The following is a 22,975-nucleotide window of genomic DNA, read 5'->3' as shown; positions in this document are numbered from 1 at the left end:
TCAAAGGCCAAGGTCAGAGTCACACCCTGCGGAGTGGTAGGGGGTGGGGTTGGTTGAGTCTCGGTGCCAGCACGTGTTTGTCCCGTTAGACATCGAGGATGTGGAGGCGTTGGCGGGGGCATCCTGAGCAACAGAACATCCCTTTACGGCCACTCCGAGTGGCTTACTGACAAAACTTTAGATAAAGAAGTTGACTACAGTGTTGAGCATGGCCAGCATATTAACAGGTTGTAGGCCAGGTGGACCCGCCTGTCCTTGTGGACCGAGGACACGTACAGTATAGATGATAGATGACCACTAGAGTCCTGGGGTCCCACAGGATGGCAAACACTCTTACCCAGGCACCATAGCCATGCCAACTGAGATCCACCGCCACCACACTCCTCCTGGCACGGGGCCTGTCTCTGCCGCGCTCCCAGCCGGCGGAGAGTCAGCCAGTGCAGAACCAGGAAGTATATTATAGTCACGTGTGTCCATTTGAGGGCGGAGTCAAGGGAGGTGGGCGGTATTATGTCAGAACACCAGAAGAACGGCACGCCCGACAACAGCGGCAGGAATAAGACGATGGCGATGATCCACCGCACCGCAGCGCCGGGTAGCTAATCTGGCGGTGGAGGAGAGAGTGGTACTGCGCCACTTAGCGGTCCATGGTAAGAGGTACAGTGGCCCAGATGGAGGTATGGTTGTCAGTGAACTCCACCACGCTGACCGAGTGCAGCAGGAGGGTGGGGACCTAGAAAATCAGTACAATACTTTATTGTCCATTCTTTAACCACTGGGCTGCCTACCTCCCGCTGGAACACGGCTGTTTACAGCAGGAAGCCCACCAAGATGATGCACGACTGGGAGAGGATGTCAGAGCCGGTTAGAGCCAGCAGGTACATGTACAGAACTTTCTTACAGTCTGCAAGCTGGGATAGAGCCACCGGAGTCAGGATGTTAACTGAGAGAGAGGGAAGGGGGGGGGGGGGGGGGGGGGGGGGACAGGGAGGGAGGGTGAAGAGAGAGGCTGAGGGTAGAGAAAAAAAGGGGGAAGTGGGAGAGGGGAAAGAGAGAGAGAGAGAACATTTACTCAAACACCATTTGAAGTCCATTATACTTGGCTTGTGGCTGTGTTACGGTAGACATGCTGTGGAGGGGGGAGATATTTGTTCTCAGCAAGCAGATAGTCCTTCTAAGAGACCCATAACAGTGTGTGTGTGTGTTCAGTGTGAAATACAGGAGCTACATTGATGTGTATTTCCTTCAATATAAAGAGCTCATGTATCCTCCAATGGATAATATCACTGTCACAGCCTTGTCAACAACAGGATATTCCCACTAAAGTCAATTGGAGCACATTGTGAGCACAGTCGGTCTCAGACCTTCGACCTCAACACAGACCTCTCAATGCGCACTGGGGGAAATTAGTACGCTGTGCTCTTGGGGTGGGTGTGTGTGTCTTGGGGTGGGTGTGTGTGTCTTGGGGTGGGTGTGTGTGTCTTGGGGTGTGTGTGTGTGTGTGTGTGTGTGTGTGTGTGTGTGTGTGTGTGTGTGTGTGTGTGTGTGTGTGTGTGTGTGTGTGTGTGTGTGTGTGTGTGTGTGTGTGTGTGTGTGTGTGTCCTTGGTTAATTCCAAAAGATAATCTGGAGGATTGAGTGAGCAGTGCAGCTCTCCCCTCCTCCACCCTCCCTCCAATCTGTAAATAGCACACACATCCTCATATTATTACTTACCCTCTTGCTCTTTTGCACCCCAGTATCTCTACTTGCACATCATCATCTGCACATCTATCACTCCAGTGTTAATGCTATATTGTAATTATTTCACCACTATGGCCTATTTATTGCCTTACCTCCCTACTCTTCTACATTTGCACACACTGTACATACATTTTTCTATTGTGTTATTGACTGTACGTTTGTTTATGTGTAACTCTGTGTTGTTGTTTTTGTCGCACTGCTTTGCTTTATCTTGGCCAGGTCGCAGTTGTAAATGAGAACTTGTTCTCAACTGGCCTACCTGGTTAAATAAATGTGAAATAAAAAATAAATAAAATATCCTGCCGGATCAATAGTGATCACCCATGACAACAATTTTTTAATATATTATTTTATCTTTATTTAACTAGTCAGCTAAGAACAAATTCTTATTTACAATGACAGCCTAGGAACAGTGGGTTACCTGCCTTGTTCAGGGGCAGAACGACAGATTTGTACGTTCTTAGCTCAGGGATTCGATCTTGCAACCTTCCGGTTACTAGTCCAACGCTCTAACCACTAGGCTAGCTGCCGCCCCAATGACAACATAATATTGGTGGACTGGGGCTGTGTGTGTGTGTGTGTGTGTGTGTGTGTGTGTGTGTGTGTGTGTGTGTGTGTGTGTGTGTGTGTGTGTGTGTGTGTGTGTGTGTGTGTGTGTGTGTGTGTGTGTGTGTGTGTGTGCGTGCTCGCTCCACACAGAGAAGGGCGTTGCAGTAGATGACCGGGACATCTAGACCTCTGCAGCGCTTCACCTCCTGGTTTCAGGCCCTGCTCTGAAGGGTCTCTGTGATATTGGGCCAGTCAAACAAGACCTCGGTGCTTCTCCTGAAAGGGAGATAACTATTTTGAGAGAGGAGGACCATGGTCAGAATACTGCAAAAAAAGATCTGATTTGACTGAAACGTCACTGAAACTGTTTAGCCATTGTATAGTTTCTTCATTTAAGGCTGCACCTCTTGTCAGCGTTCTAGGGGAATGGATAAGGCCGAGTCAGGCGCAGGACACAGGTATGAGTAAAAATCAGAGCTTTACTCAAAATAAGCAATGTTCCAACAAGGATAAACATAAATATCCAGAGCACATAAAAGAATCCACTTGACAACGACAATCACACACAAAACAGAAAGGGAAGCCAGAGGGTTAAATAAGGAACATTGATTATGGAATGGAAACCAGGTGTGTATGATAAAGACAAAATAAAACGAAAATGAAACATGGATCGGTGGTGACTAGAAAGCCGGTGACGTCGACCGCCGAACGCCGCACGAACAAGGAGAGGGACCAACTCTACTGTAGTTTGAGCACAAATCCATTTTTCTTTCTTTCACTTACAATTTTAAAGATTGAATGATCAAACTATTAAAAAGTGTAAATTAAACTGTATGCTAGGAACTGTCAAACTGCTGCTATGGAATGAAAGTCCTGCTACATTACCACTCCACATTGAACCACAGCCAGATGGCTTCTACATTACTACTCCACATTGAACCACAGCCAGATGGCTGCTACATTACTACTCCACATTGAACCACAGCCGGATGGCTTCTACATTACTACTCCACATTGAACCACAGCCAGATGTCTGCTACATTACCACTCCACATTGAACCATAGCCAGATGGCTGCTACATTACTACTCCACATTGAACCACAGCCAGATGGCTGCTACATTACCACTCCACATTGAACCACAGCCAGATGGCTGCTACATTACCACTCCACATTGAACCACAGGCAGATGGCTGCTACATTACCACTCCACATTGAACCACAGCCAGATGGCTGCTACATTACCATTCCACATTGAACCACAGCCAGATGGCTGCTACATTACCACTCCACATTGAACCACAACCAGATGGCTTCTACATTACTACTCCATATTGAACCACAGCCAGATGGCTGCTACATTACCACTCCACATTGAACCACAGCTAGATGGCTGCTACATTACTACTCCACATTGAACCACAGCCAGATGGCTGCTACATTACCACTCCACATTGAACCACAGCCAGATGGTTGCTACATTACCACTCCACATTGAACCACAGCCAGATGGCTGCTACATTACCACTCCACATTGAACCACAGCTAGATGGCTGCTATATTACTACTCCACATTGAACCACAGCCAGATGGCTGCTACATTACCACTCCACATTGAACCACAGCCAGATGGCTGCTACATTACCACTCCACATTGAACCACAGCCAGATGGCTGCTACATTACCATTCCACATTGAACCACAGCCAGATGGCTGCTACATTACCACTCCACATTGAACCACAGCCAGATGGCTGCTACATTACCACTCCACATTGAACCACAGCCAGATGGCTGCTACATTACCACTCCACATTGAACCACAGCCAGATGGCTGCTACATTACCACTCCACATTGAACCACAGCCAGATGGCTTCTACATTACTACTCCACATTGAACCACAGCCGGAGGATAGCAACATTACTACTCCCCATTGAACCACAGCCAGATGGCTGCTACATTACTACTCCACATTGAACCACAGCCAGATGGCTTCTACATTACTACTCCACATTGAACCACAGCCAGATGGCTGCTACATTATCACTCCACATTGAAACACAGCCAGATGGCTGCTACATTACCACTCCACATTGAAACACAGCCAGCTGGCTGCTACATTACCACTCCACATTGAACCACAGCCAGATGGCTGCTACATTACCACTCCACATTGAACCACAGCCAGATGGCTGCTACATTACTACTCCACATTGAACCACAGCCGGAGGATAGCAACATTACTACTCCACATTGAACCACAGCCAGATGGCTGCTACATTACTACTCCACATTGAACCACAGCCAGATGGCTGCTACATTACTACTCCACATTGAACCACAGCCAGATGGCTGCTACATTACCACTCCACATTGAACAACAGCCAGATGGCTGCTACATTACTACTCCACATTGAACCACAGCCGGAGGATAGCGACATTACTACTCCCCATTGAACCACAGCCAGATGGCTGCTACATTACTACTCCCCATTGAACCACAGCCAGATGGCTGCTACATTACTACTCCACATTGAACAACAGCCAGATGGCTGCTACATTACTCTCTGCCTCTCGCGTACCTCTCTCTCTCTCTTTCTCTTTCCCCCTCTCTCTTTCCCTCTCTCTCTCTCTTTCCCTCTCTCTCTCTCGCACCTCTCTCTCTCTCGCACCCCTCTCTCTCGCACCCCTCTCTCTCTCTCGCCCCTCTCTCTCTCTCTCTCTCTCTCTCTCTCTCTCTCTCTCTCTCTCTCTCTCACTCTCTCTCTTGCACCTCTCTCTTTCTCGCACCTTTCTCTCTCTCTCTCTCTCTCTCTCTCTCTCTCTCTCTCTCTCTCTCTCTCTCTCTCTCTCTCTCACTCTCTCGCTCTCTCTCTCTCTTTCTTGCACCTCTCTCTTTCTCGCACCTTTCTCTCTCTCTCTCTCTGCTCTGGGCTATATGGTATAGGAGTTATACACTACACAGTTTATTAGGTACACCCATCTAGTACCAGGTCGGACCCCCTGTAGCCAAGAAGGGATGCACCTGGTCAGCAACAATGTTCAACATTGCTCAATTGGTATCAAGGGACCTAAAGTGTGACAGGAAAACATTCCCCACACCATTACACCATCACCACCAGCCAGGCAGGATGCGGAATTGGACTCATGCTATTGGACTCATGCTGCTTACGCCAAATCCTGACTCTGCAATCAGCATAACGCAACAGGAACCGGGATTTGTCGGACCAGGCAATGTTTTTCCACACCTCAGATGTCCAGTGTTGGGGGTCGCATGCCCACTGGAGCCGCTTCTTCTTGTTTTTAGCTGATAGGAGTGGAACCCGGTGTGGTCGTCTGCTGCAATAGCCTGACGAGGACTGACGAGTTGTGCATTCTGAGATGTCGCTCTGCACACCACTGTTGTACTGCGCTGTTATTGGCCCGTTTGTGGCCTGCTAGCCCTTCTCCTTTGACCTCTCTTATCAAGGAGCTTTCTCCGCCCACAGGACTGCCGCTGTCTGGATGGTTTTTGTTTGTCGCACCATTCTCAGTAAACCCTGGACACTGCCGTGCGTAAAAAGCCCAGTAGGCCGTTTCTGAGATACTGGAACGCTCACACCAAGCTCAAAGTTGCTTCTGTCACTCGTTTTGCCCATTCTAACGTTCAATGGAACAGTAACTGAATGCCTCGATGGCTGTCTGCCTGCTTTCTATAGCAAGACACGACCACGTGACTCACTGTCTGTAGGAGCGAACCGTTTTCGTGAACGGGGTGGTGTACCTAATAAACTGGCTACTGAGTCTATTTCAGTACAGTATGTCATCAGTGGTTTTGCAGATCAGAGATGCGTACTTAGCCATTTTAATGAAGGAAAAAAAGACTAATCAAATGTTATTGGTCGCATTCACATATTTAGCAGATGTATGTATGTATGCATGTGTGTGTGTGTACGTATGTGTGTGTATATATATATATATATATATATATGTGTGTATATATATACATATATATGTGTATATATGTTTGTGTGTGAAACGTCTCTTTTTCAGGACCCTGTCTCAAAGATAATTCGTAAAAATCCAAATAACTTCACAGATCTTTATTATAAAGGGTTTAAACACTGTTTCCCATGCTTGTTCAATGAACCATAAACAATTAATGAACCTGTGGAACGGTCGTTAAGACGCTAACAGCTCACAGAAGGTAGGCAATTAAGGTCACAGTTATGAAAACTTAGGCCACTAATGAGGCCTTTCTACTGACTCTGAAAAACACCAAAAGAAAGATGCCCAGGGTCCTTGCTCATCTGCGTGAACGTGCCTTAGGCATGCTGCAAGGAGGCATGAGGACTGCAGATGTGGCCAGGGCAATAAATTGCAATGTCCATACTGTGAGACGCCTAAGACAGCACTACAGGGAGACAGGACGGAAAGCTGATCATTCTCGCAGTGGCAGACCACTTGTAACAACACCTGCACAGGATCTGTACATCCGAACATCACACCTGCAGGACAGGTACAGGATGGCAACAACAACTGCCAGAGTTACACCAGGAACACACATTCTCTCCATCAGTGCTCAGATGCCGCAATAGGCTGAGAGAGGCTGAACTGAGGGCTTGTAGGCCTGTTGTAAGGCAGGTCCTCACCAGACATCACCGGCAACAATGTCGCCTATGGGCACAAACCCACCGTCGCTGGACCAGACAGGACTGGCAAAAAGTGCTCTTCACTGACGAGTCGCGATTTTGTCTCACCAGGGGTGATGTTAGGATTCGCGTTTATCGTCGAAGGAATGAGCGTTACACCGAGGTCTGTACTCTGGAGTGGGAACGATTTGGAGATGGAGGGTCCGTCATGGTCTGGGGCGGTGTGTCACAGCATCATCGGTCTGAGCTTGTTGTCATTGCAGGCAATCTCAACGCTGTGCGTTACAGGGAAGACATCCTCCTCCCTCATGTGGTACCCTTCCTGCAGGCTCATCCTGACATGACCCTCCAGCATGACAATGCCACCAGCCATACTGCTCGTTCTGTGCGTGATTTCCTGCAAGACAGGAATGTCAGTGTTCTGCCATGGCCCGCGAAGAGCCCGGATCTCAATCCCATTGAGCATGTCTGGGCCCTGTTGGATCGGCGGGTGAGGGCTAGGGCCATTCCCACCAGAAATGTCCGGGAACTTGCAGGTGCCTTGTTGGAAGAGTGGGGTAACATCTCACAGCAAGAACTGGCAAATCTGGTGCAGTCCATGAGGAGGAGATGCACTGCAGTACTTAATGCAGCTGGTGGCCACACCAGATACTGACTGTTACTTGTGATTTTGACCCCCCCCCCCCCTTTTGTTCAGGGACACATTATTCCATTTCTGTTAGTCACATGTCTGTGGAACTTGTTCAGTTTATGTCTCAGTTGTTGAATCTTGTTATGTTCATACAAATTTTCACATGTTAAGTTTGCTGAAAATAAACGCAGTTGACAGTGAGAGGACGTTTTTTGCTGAGTGTGTATGTGTGTGTGTGTGTGTGTGTGTGTGTGTGTGTGTGTGTGTGTGTGTGTGTGTGTGTGTGTGTGTGTGTGTGTGTGTGTGTGTGTATATATATACAGTACATAGTGTGATGGCATGTATAGACATTATTGACAGTATATTAGTATATGTAGTATATCTGTAGAATATTATATGTACAGTAATAGATAGGATAGGCCTTGACTAGAATACAGTATATACATATGAAATGAGTAAAACAGTATGTAAACATTATTAATGTGATCAGTATTCCATGACTATGTACATAGGGCAGCAGCCTATAAGATGCAGGGGTGAGTAACCGGGTGGTAGCCGGCTAGTGACTAAAGTTCAGGGAAGGGTACTGGGCGGAGGCCGGCTAGTGGTGACTATTTAACAGTCTGATGGCCTTGAGATTAGAAACTGGTTTTCAGTCTCTCGGGCCCAGCTTTGATGCACCCGTACTGACCTCGCCTTCTGGATGCTAATGGGGTGAACAGGCCGTGGCTCAGGTGGCTGAAGTCCTTGATGATCGTCTTATCCTTCCTGTGACACCGGGTGCTGTAGATGTCCTGAAGGGCACGCAGTATACCGCAGGTGATGTGTTTGGCAGACCGCACCACCCTCTGGAGAGAGAGCTGCGGTCAGCATTTTGTTGTCTCCAAAATGTTGATGTAGTATTGGAAAGGTCATTGTGTTTTACACCAGAAATTACTCTCAATTTGACTTCATTCAATCCTGCCAGGTTGCCTGGATAGAAATCCTTTAAAATGGATGCAAGACATGTTTAATTTTGATAATTTATTCTGTGCTTTAGAGACAGGTATAATTTCGCTCGTCTTTGGCAGTACTATATTACATTAAGTGTAAAAAATAGGCGGATCATCGTTCCTGTAAGCCTGATGGTGCCGTATTTGGGACAAATCTTTCTGTTTTTAACAGTAATTCCTCTTCCTATTTAGTCTCCAGCCCTTATAATCTACTAGTGATATATGCTGTAACTACTCATAATCTACTAGTGATATATGATGTAACTACTCATAATCTACTAGTGATATATGATGTAACTACTCATAATCTACTAGTGAGATATGCTGTAATGACTCATAATCTACAAGTGATATATGCTGTAACTACTCATAATCTACTAGTGATATATGCTGTAACTACTCATAATCTACAAGTGATATATGCTGTAACTACTCATAATCTACTAGTGATATATGATGTAACTACTCATAATCTACTAGTGATATATGATGTAACTACTCATAATCTACTAGTGAGATATGCTGTAATGACTCATAATCTACAAGTGAGATATGCTGTAACTACTCATAATCTACTAGTGATATATGCTGTAACTACTCATAATCTACTAGTGATATATGCTGTAAATACTCATAATCTACTAGTGATATATGCTGTAAATACTCATAATCTACTAGTGATATATGCTGTAAATACTCATAATCTACTAGTGATATATGCTGTAAATACTCATAATCTACTAGTGATATATGCTGTAAATATTCATAATCTACTAGTGATATATGCTGTAAATACTCATAATCTACTAGTGATATATGCTGTAACTACTCATAATCTACAAGTGAGATATGCTGTAACTACTCATAATCTACTAGTGATATATGCTGTAAATACTCATAATCTACTAGTGATATATGCTGTAAATACTCATAATCTACTAGTGATATATGCTGTAATGACTCATAATCTACTTGTGATATATGCTGTAATGACTCATAATCTACTAGTGATATATGCTGTAATGACTCATAATCTACTAGTGATATATGCTGTAATGACTCATAATCTACTAGTGATATATGCTGTAATGACTCATAAAATACTAGTGAGATATGCTGTAATGACTCATAATCTACTAGTGAGATATGCTGTAATGACTCATAATCTATGCTGTAATGAGTCCTTTATTACACTGTCCGCTTGTCTCTTCGGCAGTCAGCTCTGCCAGTCTTGGCACAGAGGCAGCAGTGGGCATAAATTAATTCCTGACATCGCAAGACATTACCACTGGCTATCTCTAGCTCGCTCCAGATGTGGGCCCTGAGTACTTATAAGTGCTTAAAAATAACGGAAAAGTGGTGCGTGCATATGTATTCCCCCCTTTGCTGTGAAGCCCCTAAATAAGATCTGGTGCAACCAATTACCTTCAGAGGTCACAATAAAGTCCACCTCTGTGCAATCTAAGTGTCACATGATCTGTCACATGACCTGTTCTGAAAGGCCCCAGAGTCTGCAACACCACTAAGCAATGGCCACCACCAAGCAAGCGGCACCATGAAGACCAAGGAGCTCTCCAAACAGGTCAGGGACAAAGTTGTGGAGAAGTACAGATCAGGATTGGGTTATAAAAAAATATCTGAAACTTTGAACATCCCACGGAGCACCATTAAATACATTATTAAAAAGAATATGGAAAGAATATATCACCACAACAAACCTGCCAAGAGAGGGCTGCCCACGAAAACTTACGGACCAAGCAAGGAGGGCATTAGTCAGAGAGGCAACAAAGATACCAAAGATAACCCTGAAGGAGCTGCAAAGCTCCACAGCGGAGATTGGAGTATCTGTCCATAGGACCACTTGATGCCGTACACTCCACAGAGCTGGGCTTTACGGAAGAGTGGCCAGAAAAAAAGCAATTTCTTAAAGAAAAAAAAAAGCAAACATGTTTTGTGTTCGCCAAAAGGCATGAGGGAGACTCCCCAAACACATGGAAGAATGTACTCTTGTCAGATGAGATTAAAATGTAGCTTTTTGGCCATCAAGGAAAATGCTATGTCTGGCACAAACCCAACACCTCTCATCACCACAAGAACACCACGTGGCAGCATCATGCTGTGGGGATGTTTTTCATCGGCAGGGACTGGGAAACCGGTCAGAATTGAAGGAATGATGGATGGCGCTAAATACAGGGAAATTCTTGAGGGAAACCTGTTTCAGTCTTCCGGAGATTTGAGACTGGGACGGAGGTTCACCTTCCAGCAGGACAATGACCCTAATCATACTGCTAAAGCAACACTCGAGTGGTTTAAGGGGAAACATTTAAATGTCTTGGAATGGCCTAGTCAAAGGCCAGATCTCAATCCAATTGAGAATCTGTGGTATGACTTAAAGATTGCTGTACACCAGCAGGAACCCATCCAACTTGAAGGAGCTGGAGCAGTTTTGCCTTGAAGAATGGGCAAAAATCCCAGTGTCTAGATGTGCCAAGCTTATAGAGACATACCCCAAGAGACTTGCAGCTGTAATTGCTGCAAAAGGTGGCTCTACAAGGTATTGACTTTGGGGGGGTGAATAGTTATGCACCCTCTAGTTTTCAATTTGTTTGTCTTTTTCTTGTTTGTTTCACAATAAAAAAACATATTTTGCATCTTCAAAGTGGTAGGCATGTTGTGTAAATCAAATGATACAACCCCACCAAAAAAAATCTATTTTAGTTCCAGGTTGTAAGGCAACAAAATAGGAAAAATGGCAAGGGGGTGAATACTTTCTCAAGGCACTGTAGGTAGGGCATAGTCATTTGGGATGCATCCAGGTGTTTAATAGGAGAACGTGGGCTCCCAGTAGGGCTGGCAGGAATACAAAACCCACATTTTCCCTTCTAGCTATCGATCCGTTCGACCTGTGTAAAACCAGGCATTGCAGATATTCCTGGTACAAGGCAAAACACGTGATGCAAGGCCATATTCATTAGGCATGAACTGTTTACGGATTGAAACAGGGAGAGACTACCTGGACTTTCTTTTCCTATGCAAAATACTTTTCTTTAACGTTGTGTCTTAATGAACATGACCCAGGTCTGTTTTCTCATATTAGGACAAGAAGTGAGAAAGATCATAGTTATGAGAGACCACACCGACACGGCAATTATTACAGTAGCTAGCCGTCGCCAGGCAATAAACCTGCTATCCTCTCCGTGGTACAAGATCTTCTTCAAGAGGTAGACGTATCCACAGAAAAGCATTGAACGATATACAAATCAAAGTCCAGACACTAATATTGGTTTTACTTAAAAGCCTCTATATCAATGGCAAATGCACTAGATATTGGTTTTACTTAAATGCCTCTACATCAATGGAAAGCGCACTAGATATGGGTTTGACTTAAAAGCCTCTTAAAAAGTGCATGCCCTATAAAGTGACTGTATATGGATGACTTAGTCATTTTATCTTATGGATAGAATTCATAATTTTTCAGAACATTACTCTCTGATTCCAAGAATTACCTGTGGATGTTTAGATAATTTTTGTTGTTGTTGTTGCAAGATGTTTTTTATTACAGGAGTCAGTATATATATATACACTGAATAGTCAAATATAAAACTATCTAAGCCTGACACATTCTGTGCCAGGTCAGTGTCTACTTACGAGGAGGTTGTTAGTCATACATACACACTGGAAACCAATGGTTCACCTGATTTCAACTTGTTAATAAAACCCAATGGAATTTTAACAATATAACACAGCTATTAAACCAGAATAAAAATGCTTTATCGTTCTACAAAGAACTTTTGCGATTGAGAAAGGTTCTTTATAGGAGGCTGTTAGTCATACGTACACACTGAAAACCTAACCTCCTGTAAATGTTTATTTGAATTAAATGTAACCTTTATTTAACTAGGCAAGTCAGTTAAGAACAAATTCTTATTTTACAATGACGGCCTACCCCGGCCAAACCCAGACGACGCTGGGCCAATTGTGCGCCGCCTTATGGGACTCCCAATCACGGCCGATTGTGATACAGCCTGGAATCGAACCAGGGTCTGTAGTGACACCTCTAGCACTGAGATGCAGTGACTTAGACTGCTGCGCCACTCGGGAGCCTTAAGATCCATTCTCAATCTCAGGTTCTATGTAGAACAATAAAGCACTTTTATTCTGGTTTAATAGCTGTGTTATTTTGTTAAAATTCCATTGTGTTTTATTACCAAGTTGAATCAGGTGTTCTAGCTCTGGAACAGCTGGGGGTCTCTGAGGAGAGAAGAGAGAACTACTGCCTCAGTAGCCGTTCTCAAGTGACACAAGGCCATACACGAGTCTTTCATGAGACACCATCACTGGTCATAGTCGTATCTAACATGTAATAGCGTAACACAACAGATTAGATAAACCGGAATGACACTCTCACTCTCGGTTGCACAAAAAGAGCTGTGAGCAAACCAAGACACAAAATATTCTTATGAGCCACCGACCCCTACATTTGAACTATTGCTAAAATTTAAAAGAACACTTTTCTGAACTGTAAAGAACCACTGAAGGGCTTAAAGGGTTCTTTGGGTCAGTATGGTTCCAGAATCATCATTCTAGAACCATCATCCTTCCTAAAGAACCCTTGAGGAACCGTTATTGGTTTTGTATGTAATGGGTGATATCACCATTTTCAGATGAAGATCGGAGAAAGAAGAGAAGACAGAAGAGCATTTCACTGTTTGCGAGGGAGGTGAGGCTCCATGGTGTAAACCTTTCCAATCCTGTTCACTTTTAAGGACGAACAATAAAAATAAAACAAAAGACGGCGCTGACTGTTAACTGCATCTCAAAGAACAGTGAAACAGCCATTTAAGAATCCAGTATGTAAACATTTGAAGAGATATCCAGTATGTAAACATTTGAAGAGATATCCAGTATGTAAACATTTGAAGAGATATCCAGTATGTAAACATTTGAAGAGATGGAAGCCTTTCCCTTCTCCTCTATTCCCTTTGTACGGACAGCATCTGTTATACCTGTAATGCCAGACAAAACTGTGATGCCAGCCAAACCTGTGATGCCAGACAAACCTGTGATGCCAGACAAACCTGTGATGCCAGACAAACCTGTGATGCCAGACAAACCTGTGATGCCAGACAAAACTGTGATGCCAGACAAAACTAGCCGTGTGTCATCAGGTAAAAGGATAAGTAAGACTTGTACCTTTTACAGCCGGTCTTCACAGTATCTCTCCACCTGTCTCATAGGTCCCCGTGTCTGTGGTCTTGCCAGGTCCCTACCACTGCAGCTGCCGGTGACAGTAACGACCCACACAGCCACTGGAGAGGAGGAAGAAGAACATCACTACGGCGAGTGTAAGAGTGAGTGAAGGAGGAGAGGAGAGATGAGACAGAGAGGAGCGAGAGAGAGAGAGCACGAGGGACGAGGGAAGAGAGACAGAGAGTGAGATGGACAGAGAGGAGAGAGGGAGAGCACGAGGGAAGAGAGACAGAAAGAGATGGACAGAGAAGAGAGAGGGAGAGCACGAGGGAAGAGAGACAGAAAGAGATGGACAGAGAAGAGAGAGGGAGAGCACGAGGGAAGAGAGACAGAAAGAGATGGACAGAGAAGAGAGAGAGAGAGCATGAGGGAAGAGAGACAGAATGAGATGGACAGAGAAGAGAGAGAGAGAGAGCACGAGGGAAGAGAGAGAGGGAGATGGACAGAGAGGAAGGGGTGGGGATAAAGAAAAGGATATTGATCTATGGATAGATTGAACAGGTAAAGGAGGGGAAGTGGTCGTCGTGAGAGATAGAAAGAAAAAGAGAAACAGAGAGAGAGAAATTAGAAAGGATATCCAATGGCAAACTATATAGAAAGTAAAAGCCTTCAGTCACCCAGTGTCACCTGTAGGGTCCTGAAACGTGCTATGGCTTGCCTGCGTCTGCTCTGCTTTAATGAGATCTTAGAGCCGTTCACATGTTGTGATCAGAATGCAAATAACCATGCAGTCCAAATATAGCTGCTCCCTAGACTGACACCAGGACGTGAGACAGACCAAATGACACACAGGCAAACCAAGGTGATTATTTAGCTGGATTCAGTATGAATACAGACATACAGTAGGACTACTAATACAGCTACATACAGTAGGACTACTAATACAGCTACATACAGTAGGACCTATAATACAGTTACATACAGTAGGATCTCTAATACAGCTACATACAGTAGGACCTCTAATAGAGCTACATACAGTAGGACCACTAATACAGTTACATACAGTAGGACCACTAATACAGTTACATACAGTAGGACCACTAATACAGTTACATACAGTAGGACCACTAATACAGCTACATACAGTAGGACCACTAATACAGTTACATACAGTAGGATCTCTAATACAGTTACATACAGTAGGACCACTAATACAGTTACATACAGTAGGACCACTAATAGAGTTACATACAGTAGGACCACTAATAGAGTTACATACAGTAGGACCACTAATACAGTTACATACAGTAGGACCACTATTATAGTTACATACAGTAGGTTCTCTAATACAGACATACAGTAGGACCACTAATACAGTTACATACAGTAGCACCACTAATACAGCTACATACAGTAGGATCTCTAATACAGTTACATACAGTAGGACCACTAATACAGTTACATACAGTAGGACCACTAATACAGCTACATACAGTAGGATCTCTAATACAGCTACATACAGTAGGATCTCTAATACAGTTACCTACAGTAGGATCTCTAATACAGTTACATACAGTAGGATCTCTAATACAGTTACATACAGTAGGATCTCTAATACAGTTACATACAGTAGGATCTCTAATACAGTTACATACAGTAGGACCACTAATACAGCTACATATAGTAGGATCTCTAATACAGTTACATACAGTAGGACCACTAATACAGTTACATACAGTAGGACCACTAATACAGACATACAGTAGGACCACTAATAGAGCTACATACAGTAGGACCACTAATACAGTTACATACAGTAGGATCTCTAATACAGTGCCCTCCATAATTATTGGGAAAGAGAAGAATGTTTTCTTATTTTGGTTCTATACTCCAAATGTTTGTATTGAAATCAAACAATGACCATGAGGCTAAAGTGTGACTGTCAGCTTTAAATTGAGGGTATTGTCATCCATATCCGGTGAACCGTATTCGAAATTACAGCACTTTCTGTACAAATTCCCAACATTTTAGAGGACCAAAAGTATTGGGCCAAATTCACTTGTGTGTTAAAGTACTTAAAAGTGAACTATTTGGTCCTATGTTCATAGCACTGAATGACTACATCAAGCTTGTGACTCTACAAATATGTTGCATGCATTTGCTGTTTGTTTTGGTTGTCTTTCAGATTATTTTGTGCCCAATAGAAAGGAGTGGTAAATAATGTATTGTGTCATTTTGGAGTCACTTTCATTGTAAATAAGAATATAATATATTGCTAAACACGTCTACATTAATGTGGATGCTACCATGAATATGGAATCAAATACTTTACTTTCTATTACTTGAATAGGTTGGACACATAGGTGGATTTGTCCCAATACTTCTGGTCCCCTAAAATGGGGGGGGGGGGGGGGGTTCACCGGATATATGGATAATAAAAAAAACTTGAATTAAAGCTGACAGTCTGCACTTTAGCCTCATAGTCGTTTGATTACAAATCCAAACTTTTGGAGTTTAAAGCCATAAGAAGAAACAATGCTTCACTGTCTTAATAATTACAGAGGGCACTGTATTAGCTTCTTCCATACATTATGTAGGTCATTTGTTTGGGCCACTCCTCTAGTACAAACTGCTCCAGTTCTCCAGGTGTTGAACGGTGCCTTGTCCCAGCTGCTGTTTTCAGATCTCTACACCCGTTTTCAATGGGATTTAGATCTGGACTCATTGATGACCACTTCAAAACAGTCCAGTGTTTTGTCTGGAACCATTCCTGGGTGTTTTTTGAAGTGTGTTTGGGGTCATTGTCCTGCTGGAAGACCCATGACTTTCGACGGAGACCCAGCTTTCTGACACTGTGTCCAACATTGCACTCCAAAATACCTTGGTATTCACCTGATTTCATGATGCCATGAACACGTTCAAGGCACCCAGTGCCAATGGCAGCAAAGCAACCCCAAAACATCACTGGACCTTCTCCATATTTAACTATAGGGAAGGTGTTATTTTCTTTGAAGGCTTAATTTTGTTTTCTGTAAACATAAAAATGGTGTGCTTTACCAAAAAGCTATAATTTGGTCTCATCTGTTCACAGGACATTCTCCCAGAGGGATATTGACTTGTTCTGGTGTGTTTTGACACATTGCAGCCAGGCTTTCTCATGTCTCTCTCATCAGTGGGCTCCTTCTGGGTCTCCTACCATATAACCCCCTTTCATTGAGTTGGCAACGGATGGTGTGAGTTGAAACTGTCTTACCTTGTGTCTGAAGGTCAGCTTGAAACTGTCTTACCTTGTGTCTGAAGGGCAGCTTGAAACTGTCTTACCTTGTGTCTGAAGGTCAGCTTGAATCTGTCTTACCTTGTGTCTGAAGGTCAACTTGAAACTGTCTTACCTTGTGTCTGAAGGTCAGCTTGAATCTGTCTTACCTTTTTAGGATTTATTTTGTTGAATAAGCTAATATTTTAGTAAATTATTCAGATGTGTTTTGTTGAATAAGCTAATATTTTAGTAAATGATTCAGATGTGTTTTGTTGAATAAGCTAATATTTTAGTAAATTATTCAGATGTGTTTTGTTGAATAAGCTAATATTTTAGTAAATTATTCAGATTTGTTTTGTTGAATAAGCTAATATTTTAGTAAATTATTCAAATTTGTTTTGTTCAACTGCAACACAAAGACATACATATGTGGATACCTAAAGTGTTTTTATTTTTTTCTAAAACGTTTTTCTGGAAGAAAGTGCAAGGGTGCCAATATTTTCGTCCATGACTGTATGTGTGGATAACCATGTGCCTGACGAACAGTCCAGTTGATCTATTATGGCTGCCCTGCTGTGTCATGTAAGGTGGGCTGGTGAGGTGGGTTGAGGGGGATCGGAGATTGGTGGGGGCCACTAGACCCACGTGTTTTACATGCGATTTGCTCCATTATGGCTGTGCTGTGGTAGGACTGCAGATTACAGTACACAGCAGGGGGGGGGGACGGAGATAGATGGGGGTCGTCAGAGTGAAGCAGGGGGGCTCTTCATAATCACTATATGTACTATAACTCTACGTACCGCCCCCCTCACCTCTCCCATCACAGGCTCAGTCAAGCACGTAATGAACCCCAGAGCCAATGATCGTGCACAGGCATGGGTCGCTATCAATCAGGCAGGGCCGATGGGCCGGGGCAGGGGGGGTGGTGCGTGGGAGGAAGAAGAGGTGTTAGGGGGGTCTTGACACACACACACACACACACACACACACACACACACACACACACACACACACACACACACACACACACACGCTGATTTTGAATGTACAATTTTATGAAGAAGGCTATAGTCATGGGCCATGTTAGTAGTACCTGGGGTTACGTTAGTAGTACATTTTAGACATACATTTTAGTCATTTAGCAGACGCTCTTATCCAGAGCGACTTACAGTAGAGTGCATACATTTTATTACATTTTACATACTGAGACAAGGATATCCCCTACCGGCCAAACCCTCCCTAACCCGGACGACGCTATGCCAATTGTGCGTCGCCCCACGGACCTCCCGGTTGCGGCCGGCTGCGACAGAGCCTGGGCGCGAACCCAGCCCAGCCTGGGCGCGAACCCAGAGACTCTGGTGGCGCAGCTAGCACTGCGATGCAGTGCCCTAGACCACTGCGCCACCCGGGAGGCGTACCTGGGGTTACGTTAGTAGTACCTGGGGTTACGTTAGTAGTACCTGGGGTTACGTTAGTAGTACCTGGGGTTACGTTAGTAGTACCTGGGGTTACGTTAGTAGTACCAGGGGTTACGTTAGTAGTACCAGGGGTTACGTTAGTAGCACCTGGGGTTACGTTAGTAGTACCAGGGGTTATGTTAGTAGTACCAGGGGTTACGTTAGTAGTACCAGGGGTTACGTTAGTAGTACCTGGGGTTACGTTAGTAGTACCCGGTGGTTATGTTAGTAGTACCAGGGGTTACGTTAGTAGTACCAGGGGTTATGTTAGTAGTACCAGGGGTTACGTTAGTAGTGCCAGGGGTTACGTTAGTAGCACCACGTTAGTAGCGCCAGGGGTTACGTTAGTAGTACCAGGGGTTACGTTAGTAGTACCAGGGGTTACGTTAGTAGTACCAGAGGTTACGTTAATAGTACCCGGTGGTTATGTTAGTAGTACCAGGGGTTACGTTAGTAGTACCAGGGGTGACGTTAGTAGTACCAGGGGTTACGTTAGTAGTACCAGGGGTTACGTTAGTAGTACCTGGGGTTACGTTAGTAGTGCCAGGGGTTACGTTAGTAGTACCAGGGGTGACGTTAGTAGTACCAGGGGTTACGTTAGTAGTGCCAGGGGTTACGTTAGTAGTACCAGGGGTTACGTTAGTAGTACCAGGGGTGACGTTAGTAGTACCAGGGGTTACGTTAGTAGTGCCAGGGGTTACGTTAGTAGTACCAGGGGTTACGTTAGTAGTACCAGGGGTTACGTTAGTAGTGCCAGGGGTTACGTTAGTAGTACCAGGGGTTACGTTAGTAGTACCAGGGGTTACGTTAGTAGTGCCAGGGGTTACGTTAGTAGTACCAGGGGTTACGTTAGTAGTACCAGGGGTGACGTTAGTAGTACCTGGGGTTACGTTAGTAGCACCAGAGGTTACGTTAGTAGTACCAGAGGTTACGTTAATAGTACCCGGTGGTTATGTTAGTAGTACCAGGGGTTACGTTAGTAGTGCCAGGGGTTACGTTAGTAGTACCAGGGGTTACGTTAGTAGTACCAGGGGTTACGTTAGTAGCACCACGTTAGTAGCGCCAGGGGTTACGTTAGTAGTACCAGGGGTTACGTTAGTAGTACCAGGGGTTATGTTAGTAGTACCAGGGGTTACGTTAGTAGTACCTGGGGTTACGTTAGTAGTACCTGGGGTTACGTTAGTAGTACCTGGGGTTACGTTAGTAGTACCTGGGGTTACGTTAGTAGTACATTTTAGACATACATTTTAGTCATTTAGCAGACGCTCTTATCCAGAGCGACTTACAGTAGAGTGCATACATTTTATTACATTTTACATACTGAGACAAGGATATCCCCTACCGGCCAAACCCTCCCTAACCCGGACGACGCTATGCCAATTGTGCGTCGCCCCACGGACCTCCCGGTTGCGGCCGGCTGCGACAGAGCCTGGGCGCGAACCCAGCCCAGCCTGGGCGCGAACCCAGAGACTCTGGTGGCGCAGCTAGCACTGCGATGCAGTGCCCTAGACCACTGCGCCACCCGGGAGGCGTACCTGGGGTTACGTTAGTAGTACCTGGGGTTACGTTAGTAGTACCTGGGGTTACGTTAGTAGTACCTGGGGTTACGTTAGTAGTACCTGGGGTTACGTTAGTAGTACCAGGGGTTATGTTAGTAGTACCAGGGGTTACGTTAGTAGCACCTGGGGTTACGTTAGTAGTACCAGGGGTTATGTTAGTAGTACCAGGGGTTACGTTAGTAGTACCAGGGGTTACGTTAGTAGTACCTGGGGTTACGTTAGTAGTACCCGGTGGTTATGTTAGTAGTACCAGGGGTTACGTTAGTAGTACCAGGGGTTATGTTAGTAGTACCAGGGGTTACGTTAGTAGTGCCAGGGGTTACGTTAGTAGCACCACGTTAGTAGCGCCAGGGGTTACGTTAGTAGTACCAGGGGTTACGTTAGTAGTACCAGGGGTTACGTTAGTAGTACCAGAGGTTACGTTAATAGTACCCGGTGGTTATGTTAGTAGTACCAGGGGTTACGTTAGTAGTACCAGGGGTGACGTTAGTAGTACCAGGGGTTACGTTAGTAGTACCAGGGGTTACGTTAGTAGTACCTGGGGTTACGTTAGTAGTGCCAGGGGTTACGTTAGTAGTACCAGGGGTGACGTTAGTAGTACCAGGGGTTACGTTAGTAGTGCCAGGGGTTACGTTAGTAGTACCAGGGGTTACGTTAGTAGTACCAGGGGTGACGTTAGTAGTACCAGGGGTTACGTTAGTAGTGCCAGGGGTTACGTTAGTAGTACCAGGGGTTACGTTAGTAGTACCAGGGGTTACGTTAGTAGTACCAGGGGTTACGTTAGTAGTGCCAGGGGTTACGTTAGTAGTACCAGGGGTTACGTTAGTAGTACCAGGGGTTACGTTAGTAGCACCACGTTAGTAGCGCCAGGGGTTACGTTAGTAGTACCAGGGGTTACGTTAGTAGTACCAGGGGTTATGTTAGTAGTACCAGGGGTTACGTTAGTAGTACCTGGGGTTACGTTAGTAGTACCTGGGGTTACGTTAGTAGTACCTGGGGTTACGTTAGTAGTACCAGGGGTTACGTTAGTAGTACCTGGGGTTACGTTAGTAGTACCAGGGGTTATGTTAGTAGTACCAGGGGTGACGTTAGTAGTACCTGGGGTTACGTTAGTAGTACCTGGGGTTACGTTAGTAGTACCTGGGGTTATGTTAGTAGTACCAGGGGTTACGTTAGTAGTACCAGGGGTTATGTTAGTAGTACCAGGGGTTACGTTAGTAGTACCAGGGGTTACGTTAGTAGTACCAGAGGTTACGTTAATAGTACCCGGTGGTTATGTTAGTAGTACCAGGGGTTACGTTAGTAGTACCAGGGGTTACGTTAGTAGTACCAGGGGTTACGTTAGTAGCACCAGAGGTTACGTTAGTAGCACCTGGGGTTACGTTAGTAGTACCAGAGGTTATGTTAGTAGCATTGTTGGGAGATCAATTTATGAGGACTCATGTCACATGGCTTGGTAGCTGGTAACTGGGAGACCGATGGGGTTACCGGGGGGCTGTTATTCACGTCACAAATTAGTAATCTGGCCATAATGGGAGAGTCTATGTTGTCCTGTTGTCAGGAAATGACCCGTGCGTTGCAGTGTGTACAGTATTTTCCCAGGTGAAAGCTGCACATGAGGAGCAGGAGATAACCAAGAGCATGGGCTGAATTCTGGACATTGAGTGTACATCAAGATACATCGGGTGGGGGTGTTGGGACAGCGTTGGTCTGGTCCACACACAGCACACCTTACAGCTCCTGCAGAGGTGTAGATCGTCATGTCTCTCCTCGGAGGGTTCATAGTTCTCACAGGAAGTGAGGTCCAGCTGCATAATTGGTGAGCTTGAAGACGTCATGACAGAGGAAGCGGAGCTAATGAGAGAGGGAGACTAGATTCCACTGTAGACATACAGATGGGTTGGGTCTGGGAGCTGCTTTAACCGCCATAGTGGGGTTGGCTTAGTTGCTTTATTGGTTAATGCATCATATGAAAGGATGTATGTCGGGGTAATTGTACTCTGGACAACATTCTGAAGGCATTGATGTGAAATGTAGATACAATGCTGATTAGGGATGCGCACTTGCCTATCGGGTGACGTGCCTATCAGGTGGCAATAGAGGAAGAAGGAGATGGGGAACAAAGTGAAAATGACATGGCTTGGGAACACTTCTCTGAACCTGTGGCCGGAAAGGGGAAGACTGGGTGAAATGATGAGAAGGTTTTCTAGGGCCTTCATTTTTGTAGAATCCAGCAGAAAAGTATCCTGAAGGCATAGAGTCAGGCGAAGAGAGAAAGCACATTGTGTTTTCATGCTTATATAATTATGCTTACCACCTTGTTAATACTGTTTTGTTTCGTGTTTCTCGTTGCTTGTCAAGTCTTGTGCTATCACTCTCGTAGGAACCAGAAGGAGAACGTTGAAATGGTAGAAGTTGACAGCTCCAGCGGACATGTTGTTATCAGTGTTCTATGAGAAATGGAAATCAGAGTGTGCTTGGTGTGACTATAGAACAGAGGCCATATGTCTCTGAGTTTGTAAACCTCACTGTGAATGTTAATCATGTTTTATTTTTGGTTCATGTTTATTTTTTATCATTGTTTGTTCGTTTATAAGTCATTTCCAATTTTATGTCAGTTGAACAGTAGGAAGCTATTGTTCAAGAGGCCCAACACAGTTGGGTCTGATTTCTTGACTAATTGACTGAAATATACTTATTCATAATCTGAGGGAAGGAGGGGAATGTATAATGTATATGATGGATGCAATTAAGCTTGGAACGTACTGAGGGCAGCGAAGACTATCACAGGTGGCAGGCGCTGATAAGAGTGGAGAGCTGGGGATTAGTGAGGAAGGGGGTTGAGGTCAGATCACGTTAAGGGAGAAGGAACAGTTTATTGCCCGCGTCACTTCATTTCCTGCCTAGCAACAGAGATGTAATGGTTAGAGAGAAGGAGGAGATTCCACACCAAACTGGAGTATATAT

General features: G+C 44.7%; 1 pseudogene; it reads right to left on the bottom strand.

Annotated features, from left to right (window-relative positions):
• On the bottom strand, positions 1-21,822 carry LOC120029351 (annotated as a pseudogene).
• Positions 21,823-22,975: the final 1,153 nt, after the last annotated feature.

The sequence above is a fragment of the Salvelinus namaycush genome, chromosome 35 (genome assembly GCF_016432855.1).
Source record: "Salvelinus namaycush isolate Seneca chromosome 35, SaNama_1.0, whole genome shotgun sequence".
In the NCBI taxonomy this organism is placed as follows: domain Eukaryota; kingdom Metazoa; phylum Chordata; class Actinopteri; order Salmoniformes; family Salmonidae; genus Salvelinus; species Salvelinus namaycush.
Note: the sequence above shows the minus strand (reverse complement) of the source record. Positions and strands in the feature narration are given on the sequence as shown.